Source organism: Ceratotherium simum, chromosome X (assembly GCF_057802395.1).
Source record: "Ceratotherium simum simum isolate JZ-2026a chromosome X, ASM5780239v1, whole genome shotgun sequence".
In the NCBI taxonomy this organism is placed as follows: Eukaryota; Metazoa; Chordata; class Mammalia; order Perissodactyla; family Rhinocerotidae; genus Ceratotherium; species Ceratotherium simum.
In genome coordinates, this window is record NC_141940.1 from 109,675,281 (window position 1) to 109,694,766 (window position 19,486).

Genomic DNA, 19,486 nt, shown 5'->3' on the forward strand with positions numbered 1-19,486 from the left:
TCAACTTTGTAACCCCTGTGGGGTTAGAAGTAAATCTCTCTGACAATCAGAATGATGCCAATGTTCTTAGACTTGAACCTACTAAGAAGAGTTCTCAGGACTGTGATAAAGTAAGGGCAGGGAACGGGCACTGACATGGTAACTGAAAGTGCCCCTGCCTTTGCTGCAGGAACCAAGCCCAGACACCAGTTGAATCTGAAGACAAATAAGCCGAACAGTTCAGAGAACCAAGAATCTAACAATTTGGGTGAACACATACTAACCTTTAGTCTGATTATCAAATGCCCTCAAAATACTTCTGGGATCCCACACTCACCTCAAGCTCAGTAAAATATTCCCTTCTTGGTTGCAGGAGTCATGCTCCTGAAAATGCTGTGGAAGAATTCACAATAGAAAAACGCACAGCTTTAAGGGAAATAATGGGTTGAGAGAAACGGGAAATTCAAAAAAAACTTTCTTCCATTCCTTAAAATAAATCAATGAAAATACCATACCAAGTTAAGAGGCATAGCAACAACATTTTATCTACCTTAAATTAGGGATAATGAATATAATTTATTTCAGTTTTATATCTCTTGATGCCTAGATACTTTCATCATCTCCCTCTTGGGAAGTTAAGAGGGTGCTTATATATTCACTTTGCTTTTTGCACCTAATATACATACACGAATCACTTTTCTGCTTTTGGTCTCCCAAAAACGCAACGCCTTTTAATTTTATGACTCGACTCTAGTTCTTCTCCCTAAGTCACACTCAGAGAACCAAATTGTATTATACACGGTAGATGAAACTGCTCAAGCTGCAGGAAAGGCAAACAAAAGCAGATCTGTCTATAACAGAATTTTTCTTAGAGGGAAACGGGAACTGGTGAAAATTTACATTTAAAGCCTAATTAACATCTTCCCTCTTAAGTTACATTTCTTTCCCAATTTTTTTTCTATGTTGTTCAATGTTAGCCATCATTTCTTCAGATAATTATATTTCACTTCTCTTACCAATTCAGCCCTTAAATTAAATTCGTCTCAAAGCCAGCCACTCTTAAATTCATCACGTCCTCTATTTTCACTGCTACCACTCTAATAAGCTTTGGTCATCTTACATCCAGAACCCAGTGGGCCCTTCCAATCAAGACTTGAGCCCTTCTTGAACTCAAGAAATTTTCTCCTGTTGTTTCTATACTTTCTTCCATTTTCTCTGTTCACTCTTACTAGAATTTCTATTATAGGACGTAAGGACTCCTAAATCTAGCCTCCATATTGCTTTAACTTTTCTCCCATGTTTTCTCTTTGTCTTTCTACTACATTCTTAGAATTCCTAAACTCTTTTTTCCAAGCTAGCTAATTTGATCTTCATTCCATCTACCCAAGTTTTATTTAAAAGATTATATTTTAATTCCAAAATAAACTTAGTTTCTTTTTCACAGCAATCTTTTTTTTTTTTTTTTTTGGTGGATACAATATCTCCCCAAATATCTCTGAGGATTTCAAGTTTATTCTGTATTCTATATCTCTTTCATTATTTAGTTGGTTGAATTTGATGTCTTTCAGACTGCTGGTTTTCCTCAAAAGCATGGTTCTTCTAGGTTGTCCATTCATATTTATAGATGAAGGTCTAGACTAGAGTTACATTCTGATACCTGAGTTGTATTTCCTCAGCTCAAGTGAGAACCCCTGTTTGCCTAGCAATGAACCTAAATTCTGACCACAGGAGTCCTGGCTAGAATGAGTCCATGGGAGGGAAAGAAACCATGTAACCAGCTAGGCTTTCCTTTAGTGGTGGATGAGTACCACATCTTCCAGGGACTGGAGGTTCAATATCCTTCAGGATAGCTACAAGCTACCTAAGCACTGCCTGTAACTTTCTCCCCCCACTACCCCACTTTGGAATTTCCTATGGACGAAATTTGCAATTCAGAGAGCTGAATTCTGGCATTACCTTGGGAGGAAAACCACTACAGACATCTATACTGATAGGTAAGTGACTTAGCTTTCCATGACTTTAATAATCTGGCTGTGCCCATGGCTAGCTTTAGGATGTTCTCCTAGAACTTCCCTACTTTTGACATTGGGGATGATGCAGAATGACAATTTTTGGATGGTCCTTCCAACTTGCTGAATAGGGCCACAGGTTCACTAAGCTCTCCAGAGTTTTGCCATTAATTGATGCCCAAGTGCTTTATTCAACCAGAAATTCATCATATTCTGGTCTGCAAGTGGCATACCTCTCAGGTTTTCTTGTTTCTCTGGATTTACTTTTATCGTTTTTATATTTCTTCCTCAATGTGATTTCAAAAGGAAGGAAAAGTAAATGTGTGTATTCTCTAGTCTATCGTGAATTTGAAGTCATGATTTTGTATGTGTCAAATAAAACAGCACGGAAATATGTAAAAACAAAAAAACTATGAGACAGAAATCAAAAAAAATCAATAGTAGTGAAAGGTTACAATTCTTATCAACACTTGACAGATCAAATAGATATATATAATTAATATTAATCTAGTAGCTTTAATTCAAATTCCATTCCCTAAGAAAATATTTTATTTTCAAACAACCTTGCCCACCCTTTGTGTCAAGAAGAGGAAGAGAGGGTGGCTGGCCCGGTGGCGCAAGTGGTTAAGTGCACGTGCTCCACTGTGGCCCAGGGTTCGCTGGTTCGGATCCCAGGCGTGCACCGACACACTGCTTGGCAAGCCATGCTGTGGCGGCGTCCCATATAAAGTGGAGGAAGATGGGCACAGATGTTAGCCCAGGGCCAGTCTTCCTCAGCAGGAAAAAAAAAAAAAAGAGGAGGATTGGCAGATGTTAGCACAGGGCTGATCCCCCTCACAAAAAAAAAAAGAAGAGGAAGAGAAAATGTTTGCTGTTGTAAATGTCAGAGCCCTGTCCCTCTTTGCCCTGTCCTACTTGGAACTTGTGTACACTTTGCTCAAAAATTCAACGCCAAGTTTTTGTTACAGATTAGTTTTTTCCATAAAACCAATTTTAGCCAATCAATAATTTCAAGGTTTTGTTTAAAGTCTAAGAGTTCAAACTTTCAAAATCTATTAAAATTTGGTCCTAAAATGACAGGCCTTAAAGACTTACTTTTCCAAACCCTCTATTGAAGCTCAGATTAAGAGTTGCCAAAATACCTCGGAATTTAGCTGCACTGATGTGCTACAAACACTCAGCACTACACTTTTTAAATGCCTTTGTCTTTAAGACTGTAGCTTAATATTAGGAAATGCATACACTTTCTAACTAGTTTTCGATATGTAAAGCAGTACAGCCTCCTTAATGAAATATTGCTCTTTAATGGACTCAATCATTTATCAATCCATGTTCATAACACTCTACTGTATATCATAATCTACAACAACTCATCTCTTTGGATCATTCTTTTTGATTTTGTAGTGAAATTTTTAAAAAAATAGTTTATTAGCTTTTGCTGAGATTTTGAACAGAAATTCTCTTCACATGTCTCCTCTAATGAAGTGTTCTGCCTTTAGTTGCAGGTGTACTGGAGTGGAGTGTGTGAAACACTTGATATGATCAAAGGATGAAGACAGTGTTGTGACATAATATGAAGTGGTGATTAATTTAAACTACATTGTACATGAACAAGTTAAACTAAAAACTGTCGGGGGAAAACTTTTTAAAAGGTTAATTTCTGTCAAATGTAGTACATGATGAAGAAAGGTCGGTATTATCCGAAATTGTTTTCTTACCCTTTTCCTTTTTCTTGCACCTGCTGTCTTTCCCAAAATTGGGCATTTACTTCATCCCTGGACTGGTCATCCCATAGTTGTTAATTTAGTAAGTGCTTTTCTTATCGAACTCCTTCTTAATGAGCAATATGTCTCCTTGTATTAGAAAATCTTTCTGATAATGCATTAGAATTTGGGTTTTTTTTTTTTAGATTAAAGCATTCTTGCTTTCATGTTACTTTATTCAAGCTAATAAGCACTTTCCTTAGTTTTCTAATAACTAATTGTAAAAATCATGTGTTGCAGCTTTACAATTTTTAAACTATTTTAAATATTCTTAAACTATGAAACTTCTTAAAACTACTGTCTTGCCAGATCACCAACATGACTAATACTGACCCTACTCTTTCCCTCACCTACAAGAACACATGCTTCCTGTTATTGTTTTTCCTAAATACATTACACTGGGTCTGTGAGGTTCTGTAAACTCAGTGCTGAAAACAACAATGTTCTCTGTACATCTTAAACACCGGCAAGAATATAATATCCGGCTTTTCAACAACTATAACAAATTTTTTAAATTGACAGTTGCAGAACTATGGAGTGTTTTCACATTGATCTTTTGCTAATGCAATTAGCCATATGTTTTGTACCTATAACTTGATAAATCCTTTAATCACACACACAAAAAAAGAACAAGCTGGACAATGCAGGGGCTGGTATGCAATATACCTGCTTCTAACATGACCAACGAAGGGCATGCTCCATTGAATATGAGCTCCAAGTTGAGTATCAGCAGCATTAATTCCATGATCATTCCCTTGAATATAGCTAGGGAGCAAGCCAATTCATGCTCCCTCCCCGGCTCCCCAAAAAATCCAAACCTGGCTTTTTTCAGGGGTTTGGAAAGATAGTAACACTACTAGACAATAATCTAGAAGAAGGAGGAAAACTGGGGAAAAGCACAAACATACATAATTTGAAATGAGAAAGAAAAAAAACACATACAGAAAAAAAGAAAAAACTTGTAAGAAAATAGTCTATAATTCTATGCTAGCATATTGAGGAGAAATGTAAGTTACCAGTATTATATCCTGGTATATATCCAGTATTATATCCTGGTATATATCCAATCCAAACCATGCCAGAGCATAGAGGAGGAAAGCTTTCCCAATTCCTTTTATAAAACTAATTTACCATTTTTTTAAAACCTAACAAAAATAATGGAACCAAACTTGGTTAATTATGAATCCCAAGTCAAGTATTCGCAAATGTGATCCATCATGTAAAAAAATATATACACACGTACATACACAGACCTTGACAAAGGATGATTATTCTAGAATTCAAGGATGGAGCCAAACAGCCCAAATTAATTGGTCAAAACAGGAAAATCTTGATTTTCTCAATAGATGTTGAAAAGTTGAAATTCAACACCTATTTTTTATTTAAAACAAACTACTCAGTCAAATTGGAATAGAAAGATATTTCCTCAACTGTTAAAAAAATACAATAAATAGGAATGAAATACTAATACATGCTACAACACAGATGACCCTTGAAAACATTATGCTAAGTGAAAGAAGCCAGACCCAAAAGACCATATATTATAGGATTCCATTTATATGAAATGTCAAGAATAGGCAAATCCATACAGAAAGAAAGTAGATTAGTGGTTGCCAGGGGCAGGGGGGGTGCGGGGGGGGGGGCGGTGATTGCTAATGGACACAGGGTTTCTTTTGGGAGTGATAAAATGTTCTAATATTAGTGGTGATGGTTGCACAACTCTGAATCTACTAAAAACCGCTGAATTGTACATTTTAAAGGGTAAATTTTCTAACAGCTTTATCTGAATAAAGCTGTTATAAAATACAAAAGCATATGCAAATCTTAAACTAGTTCATGTTACAACATGTGTTTTTGGATAGGAGAATGATGTCAGTACCACTTTATAACAAAAAGACATGTATTAAAATTAAGGTACAACACTCAAAGTATTCCTTCTAAGTTGAAATTAAGCCAAGGATGCCCACTAACACTATTATTATTTAAGATTGTATGGGAACTGACAGCGAACGCAATTAGGTAAGATAATGAAATGCAAGATATAATTATTATTTGAAAGAAATTATACTTATTTATACACGATTTATTTAGGAAATCCAAGAGAATCAACTAAAAAATTAATATCAGTATGAATTCATAAGGTGTGCTGGTATAAAATTAATATACTTGAACACAAAAGCTTTCTTATATAACACTTAAGAATGGAAAATCCCATTGATAAGAATAATTGAAAACTCTACTAAGTGGAATTTAAAAAAAAGACAAATATATAGAGAAATCAATCTTGCTCTTGAATATGTTAGATCAGTAGCATCAACTCTCCCTTAATTAACCTCTACATGCAACCAAAATCCCAATAAATTGTTATAAATCATTGACCTTATATATGCAGGTCTGCTTTTTGGACTCTATTCTGTTCCACTGATTAATCTGGCTTTGTGCCCACTGTTTTAATCACTATAACTTTATAATAAGCTTTGATAGATGGTAGTGTAAGTCTTCCCATTCTTTTTCAAGATTGCCTTTGCTATTCTTGACCCTTTGCATTTCCATATAAATTTAAGAACAGGTCTATCAAAAAAAAAAGTTCTGTTGGGGTTTTGATTGAAATTGCATTGAATCTCTATATATCAGAACTGACATCTTTATAATATTCACACTTTCAATCCATGAACATTGTATCTCTCCCCATTAATTTAGTTCTTTCATTTCTCTTAGTAATGCTTTTACTAAAGGTCTTAGAATGCTTTGTTGAATTTATTTCAAGGTATTAGATGTTCTCTGACCTTATAAATTGTACTGGCTTTTAAATTTGACTTTCATATTGTTTGTCGTGCATGTAGAGAAATACGACTGATTTTTACATATCAATCAATGTTCCCCAACTATAATGCAATAAAATTAGAAATAAATGTCACACAGATAGTAACAGCAAAAAAATATATATGTATATACCATAAATGTGAGAACAAAGTTCTAAATAATTTAACGGGCAATAGAAAAACTATGAAAATCACAACATATTTAGGACTAAATAATAAAAATCAATTCATGTCAAAATCACAGCATCTAGTTACAGCTCTGAGGAAAATTTATAGTTTTAAAGGCATATTTTTTAAGAATACAGATTAAATACGAATGAGCTAAACCTTCAACTTAAATTTTTTAAATGTCAGAATAAATGCAAATAAAGTAGAAGGAAAGAAATAATAACCATATGAGCAGAAACAGAAAGGGTCAATAAAAAGAACTATTTGAAAAGTCTTAATAATACAAACAAGTTACTGGCAGTACTCATCAGAAAAAAAAGGAACAAATCAATGAAATTAGATATTTTAAAGTCACTAGAGAAACCTATATATTATACCAATATGTTTGAAAATTTATATTTTTCTAGAATATTGTTCATTTTGTATAAATAACAAAAAAAAAAACCTCAAGAAAAGCCAAAAAGACGTATCACCATGAAAGAAACTATTAATAAATCAAAAGCCAACTCACAAAAAAGACACCAGGAACAGTTTCACAGATGAATTCTATCTAACTTTCAAGAAACAGATTATCTCTATTAAATACAACTTGTTTCAAAAAAGAAATACTCTCTAACTCATCTTACGAAGTCAGCATAACCTTATCATCAAAACAAGACAAAGACTACACGAGAAAGGGAAAGTATATGGCAATAACAAAGGGATGCAAATATCCAGGGAATCCAAAGACAATTTAAAATAGAAAATCTATTAATGCAATTCATGACACCAACAGATACAGCAAAAGCATTAGAAAAACCAACTTCTGTTCATGATGAAAACTCTAAAATGATAAGTAGAAGAGAACATAAACTAATAAATAATACCTACCCCCTCTAAAAAAACCCATTACAATATCATACTTAATGATAAAATATTAGAAGCACTCCACTAAAGTACCTAGACAAGGATGCCCGTTATCAATGCTTCTATTCAACACTGTGCTAGAGGCATTGGGGGGGGGGGAGGGGACGACAAAGAAACCGGAGGCAAAAGGAATAGAAAAGAAGCATTATTCACACATAACTACTTAGGAAATACAAAAAGATTATAAACCGTTACTACTCCCACATTTCATTGAATCTAAAGATACCACCAATTAAGACGCATCCTTATGTTACATACAACTAAGAAAAAAAACATTGCCAATTAAACTGACGCCACGGGCCAGCCCAGGGGCGCAGCGGTTAAATGTGCGCTCCACTGCGGTGCCGGCCCGGGGTTCACAGGTTCGGACCCCGGGCAGGCACGAACAAACCACTTGTCAAGCCATGCTGTGGTGGCGTCCCATATAAAGTGGAGGAAGATGGGCACGGATGTTAGCTCAGGGCCAGTCTTCCTCAGCAAAAAGAGGAGGATTGGCATTGGATGTTAGCTCAGGGCCAATCTTCCTCAGCAAAGAGGAGGAGGATTGGCATCAGATGTTAGCTCAGGGCTGATCTTCCTCACCAAAAAATAAAAGAAAATAAACTGACGCCATACTTTATTATCTAGAATTTTCATTTTAGACTTAGAGACAATTCTTTTAGACTTATTTAGACATATTTTTATCATATCTTGTGCTATATAGAAAGAAAAATAGAAGCTCAAGAAATCGGTAGGGTATTTCTAAAACTTGACATTCAGGGTCCTACTTGCTTTTCTACTCAAAGCTATTCAATCTTTTCCTAACAATACTGTCCTCTGCCAACAAGAGTGCTGGCGATGCAGCATTTCTTAAAATGCTCCATTATTATCTATGGGATTTGCTTTCCAGTCAGACACACACTTCACAATTTCTTCTGCCTTCAGTTGTATTATTTGGCGTGAAATAACAACATAGCAATGCACATACTCATTTAAGTGATGACAAAATGAAGAGTCTTGATCAAGTTTGTGCCTGTGTAGGCAATGACATCATGACTGCTGCCGGGACAACAGTGATTATAGGACACCATCAATTGAAGATCTATTTTGATTTCAGAGATGTTAAAACGTGGGGGCGAAAATGCATCTCAGGATCTATGAAATATGGTAATACGAGAGTTCAGTGAGGTTACACGATCAATACATGTAAGTCCACAGTGCTCCCTATACGTCAGCAATAACTAAATAGAAATAACTACTAAAAGAAAATCCTATTCACAACAAAAATTACACGTCTAACAAAAAATCTAACAAAAGTTGTGCAAGAGCTTTATGAAAACAATAGAGCATGCTCAAATTCAACTCCCAGCTCCACTACTTAGCATATATCTATATGATATGTATCTACATATTTATTGTATAAATTTGATGCAAATACAATAAAAAATCCAACAATTTTTCACAGAAATTGACAAACTGACCCAAAAATAAAGGGAGGAAAATAGCTTTAAAAATCCTGAAGAAAAAGAACATATGTTAAGACTGAATTATAGGGCCGGCCCCATGGCTTAGCGGTTAAGTGCGTGCTCTCTGCTACTGGCGGCCTGTGTTTGGATCCCGGGCGTGCACCGACGCACCGCTTCTCCGGCCATGCTGAGGCCGCGTCCCACATACAGCAACTAGAAGGATGTGCAGCTGTGACATACAACTATCTACTGGGGCTTTGGGGAGAAAAAGGAGGAGGACTGGCAATAGATGTTAGCTCAGAGCCGGTCTTCCTCAGCAAAAAGAGGAGGATTAGCACAGATGTTAGCTCAGGGCTGATCTCCCTCACCAAAAAAAAAAAAAAAAAAGACTGAATTATAAAGGTATTATTAAGTCAGAGTGGGATAGGTATAGAGATAGTCAAACAGACCAATGAAACCAGAAGCGAGAAACTAGAAACAGATGTGTGTATATGAGAAAATTATAAACCTCAAGAGTTGCATTATAAATCAGTGGGGAGAAAGGCTGAACTACTTGGCAAATCCATATTAAAAAGATAAAATTAGATCCCTACATCACACAATAGAGAAAAAAAATTCCAGATGAATTCATGACCTAAATATGAAAAAGCACAGTATCATTATGATCTTGGGGTAAGGGAAGAATTTCTTACAGACAGAAGAAAACATAAGCTGTAAGTGGAAAAAAACTGAGAAAACTGACTCCCTTCACATTAAGAAGTTCTACACAAAAAATATTCCATAAACAAAGCTAAAAGACAAGCCACAGACAAGGAAACGGTACTTTCAGTGTGTATAACTACAAATCATTAGTGTTCAGAATATAAAAAGAATATCCATAAGCCAATGAGAAAAAGGCAACAATCCAATAGAAAAATGGACCAAGGATAGGCACAAGCTTTCTGTGGAAAACTCAAATGGCCAACAAATATGTGGGAAAAAAAGCTCAACCTCACCAGTAATCTAAGAAATGCAAAATGAAAACAGCAATGAGATACCATTTATATCCAACAGAACCGAAAAAATTGCAAAGTCTAATCTTTTGGCAGTGGTCTGGAGAAACAGAGGCTCATACACAGCTGGTGGGAGTGTCAAATGGAATACAATTTGACAATCTGGCAATTCCCAGTAAAGCTGACAAATGCACAGACTCTTGAATGTAGCAATTCTATTTCTATAATCCCAAGAGAGAAGAACCCTGTATAAGGATGTTCACAGCAGCATTGTTTGAAATTGCAGAAAACCGCAAACAACCCAACGGCCCCTCCATAAGAATAGATAAATAAACCATAGTATATTTATACTTTAAAATACAAGTAAAATGAATGAACTCCATCAATAGTTTTCAAACTTCATGGTCTCAGGATCCCCTTTACATTCTTAAAAATCAAGGATCCCAAAGAGTTTTTATTTATGTGGGTTCTATCTATATTACAAATTAAATCTGAAACATTTAAAAAATAGTAATTTATAAAAAATTATAAACCCACCATATATAAACACGAATAACATTTATTTTATTTTGGGGGGTTTTTTTGTTTGTTTGTTTTTTTGTGTGAGGAAGATCAGCCCTGAGCTAACATCCATGCTAATCCTCCTCTTTAGGCCGAGGAAGACCGGCTCTGAGCTAACATCTATTGCCAATCCTCCTCCTTTTTTCCCCCAAAGCCCCAGTAGATAGTTGTACGTCATAGTTGCACATCCTTCTAGTTGCTGTATGTGGGACGTGGCCTCAGCACGGCTGGAGAAGCGGTGCTTCGGTGCGCGCCCGGGATCCGAACCGGGGCCGCCAGTAGAGGAGCGCGTGCACTTAACCACTAAGCCACGGGGCCGGCCCCAGTAACATTTATTTTAAAATAACTATTTTTCAAAACAAAAAACACTAGTGAAAAGGGTAGCATTGTTTTACATTTTTGCAAATCTCTTTAAAGACAGGCTTAATAAAGGACAGCTGGATTCTCTTAACTGCTTCAATCTATTATGACATCACGTGTCATGCAGCCTCTGTACAGTACTTGTGCAGTGTACAGAAGCACGCAGCCAGAAGAATCTTTGGGATCCCTAGGAATTCCTGGAGCACACTTTGAAAAACCACTGAACTAGATCCACATACAACATGGATAAATCTCAAAAACACACTGCTAAGTGAAAAAATATATGTAAAATGACACACAGTATGATACCATTTCTGTAAAGTTAAAACACACAGAGCAACACTTGATATTGTTTTTGGTACATACATACTAGGACAGTGGTTACTTCCGGCAAAAACAAGACAGGAATGGAATGGGGGAGCACTCTTTAACTGGATCTGTGAGGCTTTCTTTCTTTATTTTTTATTTTATTTTATTTTTTTTGTGTGAGGAAGATCAGCCCTGAGCTAACATCCACGCCAATCCTCTTTTTGCTGAGGAAGACCGGCCCTGAGCTAACATCTATTGCCAATCCTCCTCCTTTTTTTCCCTTTTTCTCCCCAAAGCCCCAGTAGATAGTTGTATGTCACAGCTGCACATCCTTCTAGTTGCTGTATGTGGGACGCGGCCTCAGCATGGCCGGAGAAGCGGTGCGTCAGTGCGCGCCCAGGATCTGAACCCGGGCCGCCAGCAGCGGAGCGCGGGCACTCAACCGCTAAGCCACGGGGCCGGCCCCAAGGCTTTATTTCTTTAAACAAACAAATTATGAAACAAATATGTAACAAAATATTAAGATCTGTTAAATCTTGGTAATACTTGCTTTTCTGTAATTCTGAAATATTCCATAATTTAAAAACTTTAAATATATATATTTTTAAATCCTAATGGCTATCTACTTCAAGGCCACGCAGCTTCCTTAAAGTGTACCTCCCTTTGAATAAAATATAGTTACAAGATACCTGGATTTTATAAAAAGTTGTTTGGAAAAATAATTTGACTGGAATAACAATAGACTGGCAACATTAACTCCAGTCAGTTAAGCAGTGGGGGTGGGGTGGGGGGTACTGAGCTCACGTGGTGGGCCTTAATATGTATATCCCTTGGTCAAAGGACACACTGACTAGATAGCTTGAATAGTTGAAAACTATTTAACTACATAAAATTCTCTCCACCGAATAATTGAGATAGTTGTTTTTAGAGATAATGACCATGTGCCAGGTACTGCTAAGGGATAAGAATAAATGAGAACCTGTCTCTACATTCAGAGTTTTGAAAAGATGACAGAAATATAAACACACAGTTAAAATATAATAGGTTAAATGCTAAACTAAAGATGTCCACATTGCTACATGAGAAAGAGAAGAAAGAATGAGCCTGGAAAAATGATGGTGCTATTAAAAGAAAGAAAGCTAGAAGCAGGAGTTGTTTCAGAGGCTCTGGGTTTAAAAAAAATTTTTTTTCAATAAATATAGTAGGCATCTACTGTGTGCCAGATAAATTTGGTATCACCCATGTTGAGACAGTAGGACACCTGGGTGGAGATGGTCAGTAGGCAACTGGAAATGGTGGATGAGAAACTAGAAGAGAGGGTGGGTACAGTATAGGACACCAACACACCAGGGGAGAAGATTCGAGAAAAAATGACAGAGGATTGACCTTGAGGGGAATCCCATGATAGAAGACAGAGAAGGCACAGATAGTTTCTGAAACACAGAACACTTTTATATGACACACACCTGCTGACATGCTGTGGAACAGTTTCTCAATTTGGGAAATACTGGATTTAGGAATAAGTGGGATGAAAAGAAATAAAAGTATTGGTGAAAGGAAAGAAAAGAGGTGACGTTTTTGTAAGATGAGCAAACATAGGAATGTTTATAAGGAGAGGGAAAGACACCAGCAGTTAGAGGGAATGATGCAAGCAGCAGAACCACTGACAGAGCTCTTTCCCAGAGGACGGGCGAAGCGCACAGGCAGAGCAGCTGCACATGAAGGAGGCCAATTCCTCCTGCAGCGAAAGAACAGGAAGAAAGCCTAGGTAGAGACAGAGGAAGGGCATGAAGTGGAAGGAAGAAACTCAACTGCTTAGATCAGATAGTCGTCTTGCTGGCTTAAGTAAAAGATTAGGTCATCTCTGCTAAGGCTGAAGGGTTTCAAGGATGAGTTGAGGAGTTTTAGAGTGAAAAACCAAGTTGGGAATCACCAGTGTGCACACACACACAAATAATACAAACAAGGTCATCAGTGACAATACAAGTCCAGAGGGGGTTAGAGAGGAAGCATTTACAAAAAGCAATGTGGAAAACAAAATTTTTTAATGCATTGTGAGCTTGTTTTTAAAAAAGAAAACTTACATCTATCTGCAACATATATATAAATTAAAAACTAACACCTCATTAATCCAAGATGGTTGGGTAATAAGGTGTTCCACCAGTCAGTTTTCCAGATCATCAAGGTCTTCCCTTTCAGGCAAAAAGCATTTTATAGTTAACTGTTTTAGATAGAAATCCTTCCAAACTATACACTTATCTCTCTTCTTAATTGTACAACTTGAGTCTAACAATCTTTGCCTTGAACATCCACTCTTGCCATTCTAGAACATCTACTGCTGCTGTACTGTGTGTGCAGCCATACAATTCTCTCTTTTTTTGAACTCTTCTATGTCTCTCCCAGCTATCAAGATATATAAAGCAACTGGTTCTTCTAAGTTTATGTTTACCCTTACCACCTCAACCACCACAGCCCACCTTAGCAACTTGGGCCTCCGACAGTGCACTGTTTCTCAAACTTTTTTAAACCATGGCCCTTTATGAAAACATGAGAATCTCGTTTCCTCCCATCCTCTCATGGAGCATCACTGCTCTGACCTGTTGCAGTCTAGGAAAATGGAAAAACTGAAACAAGTTTCTTGTGAATATTTATGCTACCTATAGGTTTATATCACAAAATTCTAGGAAACACATTTCCCACACATGCATCTAGGATAGTCAAATATTAATCAAAACATGAGAAGGCTTGGCTTAGCAACCAGCTTTAGTTACCTTCTCAAACAAAAAGGTGGTTACTGTCACCAGGGAGAAGAACAGGGATTGCAAAAAGCCATCTGAAGGCCACTGCCTTTTTAGTAATTGCTCTTCTAATCTACTTTTCAAAACTGACTTCTTAAAAAATTACCATGGAGGTGGGGGGCCGGCCCGGTGGCTTAGCGGTTAAGTGTGCGCACTCCACTGCTAGCGACCCAGGTTCGGATCCCCGGCACGCACAGACGCACGGCTTCTCCGGCCATGCTGAGGCCATGTCCCACATACAGCAACTAGAAGGATGTGCAACTATAACATACAACTATCTACTGGGGCTTTGGGGGGGAAAAAAAGGAGGAGGATTGGCAATAGATGTTAGCTCAGAGCAGGTCTTCCTCAGCAAAAAGAGGAAGATTGGCACAGATGTTAGCTCAGGGCTGATCTTCCTCACCAAAAAAAATTACCATGGGGGGCCGGCCCAGGGCGCAAGCAGTTAAGTGTCCACGCTCCGCTGCAGGGGCCCCTGGTTCGCCGGTTCGGATCCTGGGCAGGCACAGACGCACCGCTTGGCAAGCCATGTTGTGGCGGTGTCCCATATAAAGTGGAGAAAGATGGGCACGGATGTTAGCCCAGGGCCAGTCTTCCTCAGCAAAAAAAGAGGAGGATTGGCAACAGATGTTAGCTCAGGGCTGATCTTCCTCAGAAAAAAAAAAAAATTACCATGGGAATACTTACAGGTTCATTCCTCATTTTCGTAAAGAAACCCACACTAGTCCTGTAATTTTCAACCCTGATAAGTTAAAAACCCCTCCCTATTTGTTTACTACATCTGAACAAAAGGTATTTTGGAGAGAGAAGTTAGGATAGAAAAAAGGAGCAGCTGTCCAGTAAAGACAGACCATTCAAAAAGTCGCAAAATTGGCTTAACATCTGAACATTCTTGATAATCATTCTGGTAGTGAAAACACTGATCAACTTGCTACTCTCATCATTTCTCAACCAATGTAACTGCTAAGTGACTATAAAGCCCGGCTCAGGTGTGTCATCAACCCGCTACTTGAGGGCTTCCCTGGCCTCCCCCATCCAGCATCAGCCTCTCCACCTGACAAGCAAGCTCTTCCACCATCTACCTTTTCTAACCACAATTCCCTCCCCTACCTGCACCATCTTCTCCAACCAAAGTGTAAATGCTTGCTGTTTTCTGAAGAAGCTTCACCCTTGAAATGCCCTTTCCCCATCCCCACCTCTGCCTAACAAAGTCCTACCCATCCTTCAGTAACCTTCTCAAAATGTCACCTATTACAGGAACCCTTTCCTGACGCTCCAAATGGAAACCTTGCCGCCCTCTGAAACCCCAGCAACTGGCTCTACCTTTCCCGCAGCACTTTAAGTGCATTTCACCTCGTCTCATCTGCCTCTGAACAACTTCTATGCAGCCACCGTCTGCATTACAAGAACCTTTCTAATCTTGCTTAGCACCTAGTGCATCGCCAACACTGGGCTCCAAGTTGACAGGCGAGTTGTATAGTATGCAATCAAAACCACCTTAAGGGATGGAATTCCACCTTAGAATTTTTCAAATCAAACCGAGAATTCTAAATAACCATGGTAAGTAAATGAACAAAAAATACTGCATCATACGATGTTATCCTTCAGTAAGAAAATTAAAAACTTCCTGCCCTTTTCTTACTCTTCGAAAAAAGTAAACACTACCAACCGATCACTAATAGCTGAAAAACAGCTTTTCAAAAAAGGTGTTTCCAAATAAACGAGTACAAAGACTTCTTCAAAATTTTATTCCTCCGTTTTCGTGCTGTGCAACTTGCACTTTTTCCTCTATTGGATAAAATAGTGGTGAGAACCTTCGTATCAAATTTTATTTTTATTTCTTTATTCAGATACTCGAGAACGCAATGATTGTTGGAAAACAACCGCATCGAAAGCACCCTAATAGCCACGTATGACTTGGCCTGAGTAAACATAAAATGGCTTAAGGTCTCATTTGCCGGGATGAGCCCAGAAGCCTGGGCTGCCATCCGCCCCGCCAGCCCTCAGGGGGCTGCAAGCGCGGAGGAAAGGCGCGGGGCCAGGGACGCTGAGGCACGAGATGGCCCCGGCGCCCTGCCGGCAGCAATGGCCGCCTGCGGCAGCTCAGTTAAAAATCAACGGAAGCGGCAGCCAGTCACGGGGCTGCGGGAGGGAGGGCAGGGAGGTGGCGCTGCCGCCGAGCGCCTGGAGCCCTGGCGCCCATCATGGCGGCGAGGGCAATGGCCGCCGTGGGGAGCGAGCACGCCCCCTCCGCGCGCACACGCTGCCGCGCCGGGCCTCCGGGGCCCGTCACCGGAGCCGCCGCCGCCGCCGCTCTCCGACCCCCCCTCACGGGCTGTAGCGGAATTTTCTCTTCAGACGCCGCCTTCAAGATGGCGGCTCCCCCTCCCGGCAACCCCCTCAATCGTCCCCTGCAGCAGGCGCCGAGCCGCCGCCATCTTGTCCCCCGTCCCTCCCCCCCTCGCTGATATTTACATAGCGAAAATCGGCCCGGCCGGCCTGCGGCCTTCACCTCACGCCTGCAGCCTTCGCCTCCTTGCCAGGCCTCGCCCCCGCGCGGTGCCCCGGGCCGGCCGCGGCGCCCACCCGGGGCCCCTCAGCCGCCTCCCAAGCCACCGGGCGACCCTCCCCCAACCCCCGCCCGTTTACGGAGCGCGCCTCCGCCGCCGCTCGGGGCAGCCGGGCTCCTCCCCGGGCCTAACTGCGGCCTCCTCGGGGCCTGCTCGGCGCCGCGCGCCACACCACCCGGCCTAGCGCGGAAGGGCGCCTTGCGGGCCGCCGACCAGGCCGGGACCAGGCCGCTGCGCGCGCGCTAGGCCCCGCGGCCGCGGCGGCGCCCGGAACTCACCGGACGGGCGTGCGGGCGGTCGGCGACGGTGGCGGGTGCTGCAGGCCGGCCTTTCTCTGGAGCACTGGGCCGGGCTCCGGCTGGTGGGGCGGGAGGAGGGAGGGAGGAGGGGCCGAGCTCGGAGCTGACAAAAAGCGGCCCAGCTCCCCGGCACGGGCCCGCCGTCAGCACGTCACGTCACCGCCCGGGAGAGAGACCCAGGAAAATGCGGAAGGGTAGACAGGCCCCCTCCTCCGCCCGGTGTGTACCCCTGGAGCCCCGGGTCGGCGCCGCTCACGCCCCGCGACCGGGGAGCCCAGTGGCCTCGCTGCGGCGGGGTCTCCGGCGGCCGGAGTCTCCGTGACAGCGCCCCCCTTCTTTCCACCTCCTCCGCGCTCCCGCCCGCCGCCGCCGCCGCTACACACGCGCCGCTGCCGCCGCCTCGGCCGTAAAGCCCGCGCGGGGCCGCGGTCCGGCGACCCCGCGGAGAGGCAGGCGGCCCTTACCAGACCCGGCCCGGCCGCCCCCCACCATCTCCCGTGGGCCGCGGCCGCCCCCCGGGCCCTCCCCGGAGACCTACCGCCTCTCCGCGCCGGTCCTGGCCGAGGCGCCTGCTCGAGTTGTTTGCAGGCCCTCAGACCCCCGCCCGCAGTAAATGTGTTTTCTTCATCCCCGTGGCTGGAGAAGATAAATTTAGCAACCCCCGCCGTCCCCTGCCTTCGCTTTAAAAAAAAAAAAAAAAAAATCTTTGAAATAAAATGAAAATAGGCTTGCCAGTCTAAATGGGTGTATGGGCAAGAGAAGGGTTATCCTAGAGCAACTACCAAAGTTTATTTTATTTTATTTTTAAATAACCGTCCAGTCAGAGAAGCTAACTGATTTTATTAGTTGCAGGGAAAAAAATGAGGAAAAGGGTTACATTTTGAAACTGGTTTCGCACATTGCAATAAACAGGTATTTTTAATGCATATTTTCTATATATCTGTGTTTCAGAGTTTCGGAGCCTATGAAATGTAAGTCTTGTGTAATTGTTTAATAAATGATTTTTTCACATTCTTTAATAAATATGGAGAGGTAGCAGAATGGGGTATGGATTTTTTTACAAACTACTTAAACAATCCTTTTAAAGTTTAAAAAGACTTAGGAGAGAAGGAAAAATATCTATTTGATTAAACAAAGCATTTGTCAACTCCAAAAATGTGTATTTTGTGTTTTCATTAGTTTAAATTTTTAAGCTCTTTCCATACTGAACTTGGGACCCAAACTATGTTTAAAAGTTACTAGTTAAACGTTAAATAGTGTGGTCTTTACATTAATCTGGAATCTGACATGCTTCATTTCTTCAGTTCACTAAATGTTAAAGACGTTTTTAAACAGTAAAGAACACAAAAGTTATAAAGCAAATAGCATATTGGTGTGAAATTTCTTTAACTACAAAGGCCATGTATTTTAGTTTCCTGTCATAACTTTTTTAAAACTCCCAGAATACAAGTTGTCCTTTGCCTCAGACATCTTACAATTATAAAATGCTTTGAAAAAGGAAAAACAAAGGTACAGTAAGAAGAAATCGCTGAGAATGTACTGGATGGTAATTTTTCTCTCAAGGCTTTAGCTTTTTTTTTTTTTCCTCCAAGCGATTAAATTTCCTTTCAAAAATGATAAATGGGGGGAAGGGCTGGTGGTGTAGCGGTTAAGTTTGCAGACTCCGCTTTGGCAGCCTGGGGTTTGCAGGTTCGCATCCCGGGCACGGACCTAGGCACCGCTTATCAAACCATGCTGTGGTGGCGTCCCATATAAAGTAGAGGAAGATGGGCACAGATGTTAGCCCAGGGCCAATCTTCCTCAGCAAAAAGAGGAGGATTGGCAAAAGATATTAACTCAGGGCTAATCTTCCTGACAAAAGAAAAAAAAATAATAAATGACGTCTTCTTTGTCTAGAGAGAATTTCATTGGACTGTGATATAGGCTGTATTCATAGAAAGGTAAAGAAAACTAATATTTTTTCAAGTAAAAGAGAAATAGCTTATGTACCCACACTAATATAATTTTAAAAAATTGATAACCAGCGTTTAAGTACTTTCCAAGGGCCTCGGTTTAATGCTATGGTATGTCAGGAATGGGGTCTCATCCATGCAACTGGAAGCAGCATGAACACAAAAACCTAATGTCAGCATTCTTGTTACTTCTTCTGTAATTGCCATCAAATACTTCTAAGTCTACCAGTATAAAGCACTTAAGGAAAGATGTCAAGAAGCATAAACAAAAAAGATGTTTCTTCAATTTAAAAGACCAGAAGTAGTTTAGGTATTGATACTTTTAAAGAGTCCTTTGCCATAACTTTTCATACATAAAGAAACTGTTAACTTTGATGGGAAACAAGGAAAGGATGACCTAGTTCTATTAATTACTTTAGATAAACCTTTATTGAAGTCCAACAAAGATTGTTCTATAGATGATTGTACAGATGACGTCAACTATACTTTTTTTGAGCTTTCAAAAAAGGGAAAATAAGTTGTACTTCAAATCCATTTATGGAAGGCCATAAAA

General features: G+C 40.3%; 1 protein-coding gene across 3 annotated transcripts in view; it reads right to left on the reverse strand.

Moving 5' to 3' along the window:
* The window catches only part of ZFX (zinc finger protein X-linked), a 49,530-nt gene extending 31,949 nt beyond the window's left edge, over nt 1-17,581 (reverse strand). Inside the window, exon 1 of one of the 3 annotated variants that reach the window (XM_087427163.1) lies at nt 17,520-17,581. The gene's annotated coding sequence lies outside the window, so the exon portion shown is untranslated. Of the gene's footprint in view, nt 1-8,614; nt 8,991-16,960; nt 17,276-17,519 lie in introns of those variants that run through there. The other 2 variants (XM_087427161.1, XM_087427162.1) reach the window with 2 other exon arrangements.
* Nucleotides 17,582-19,486: the final 1,905 nt, after the last annotated feature.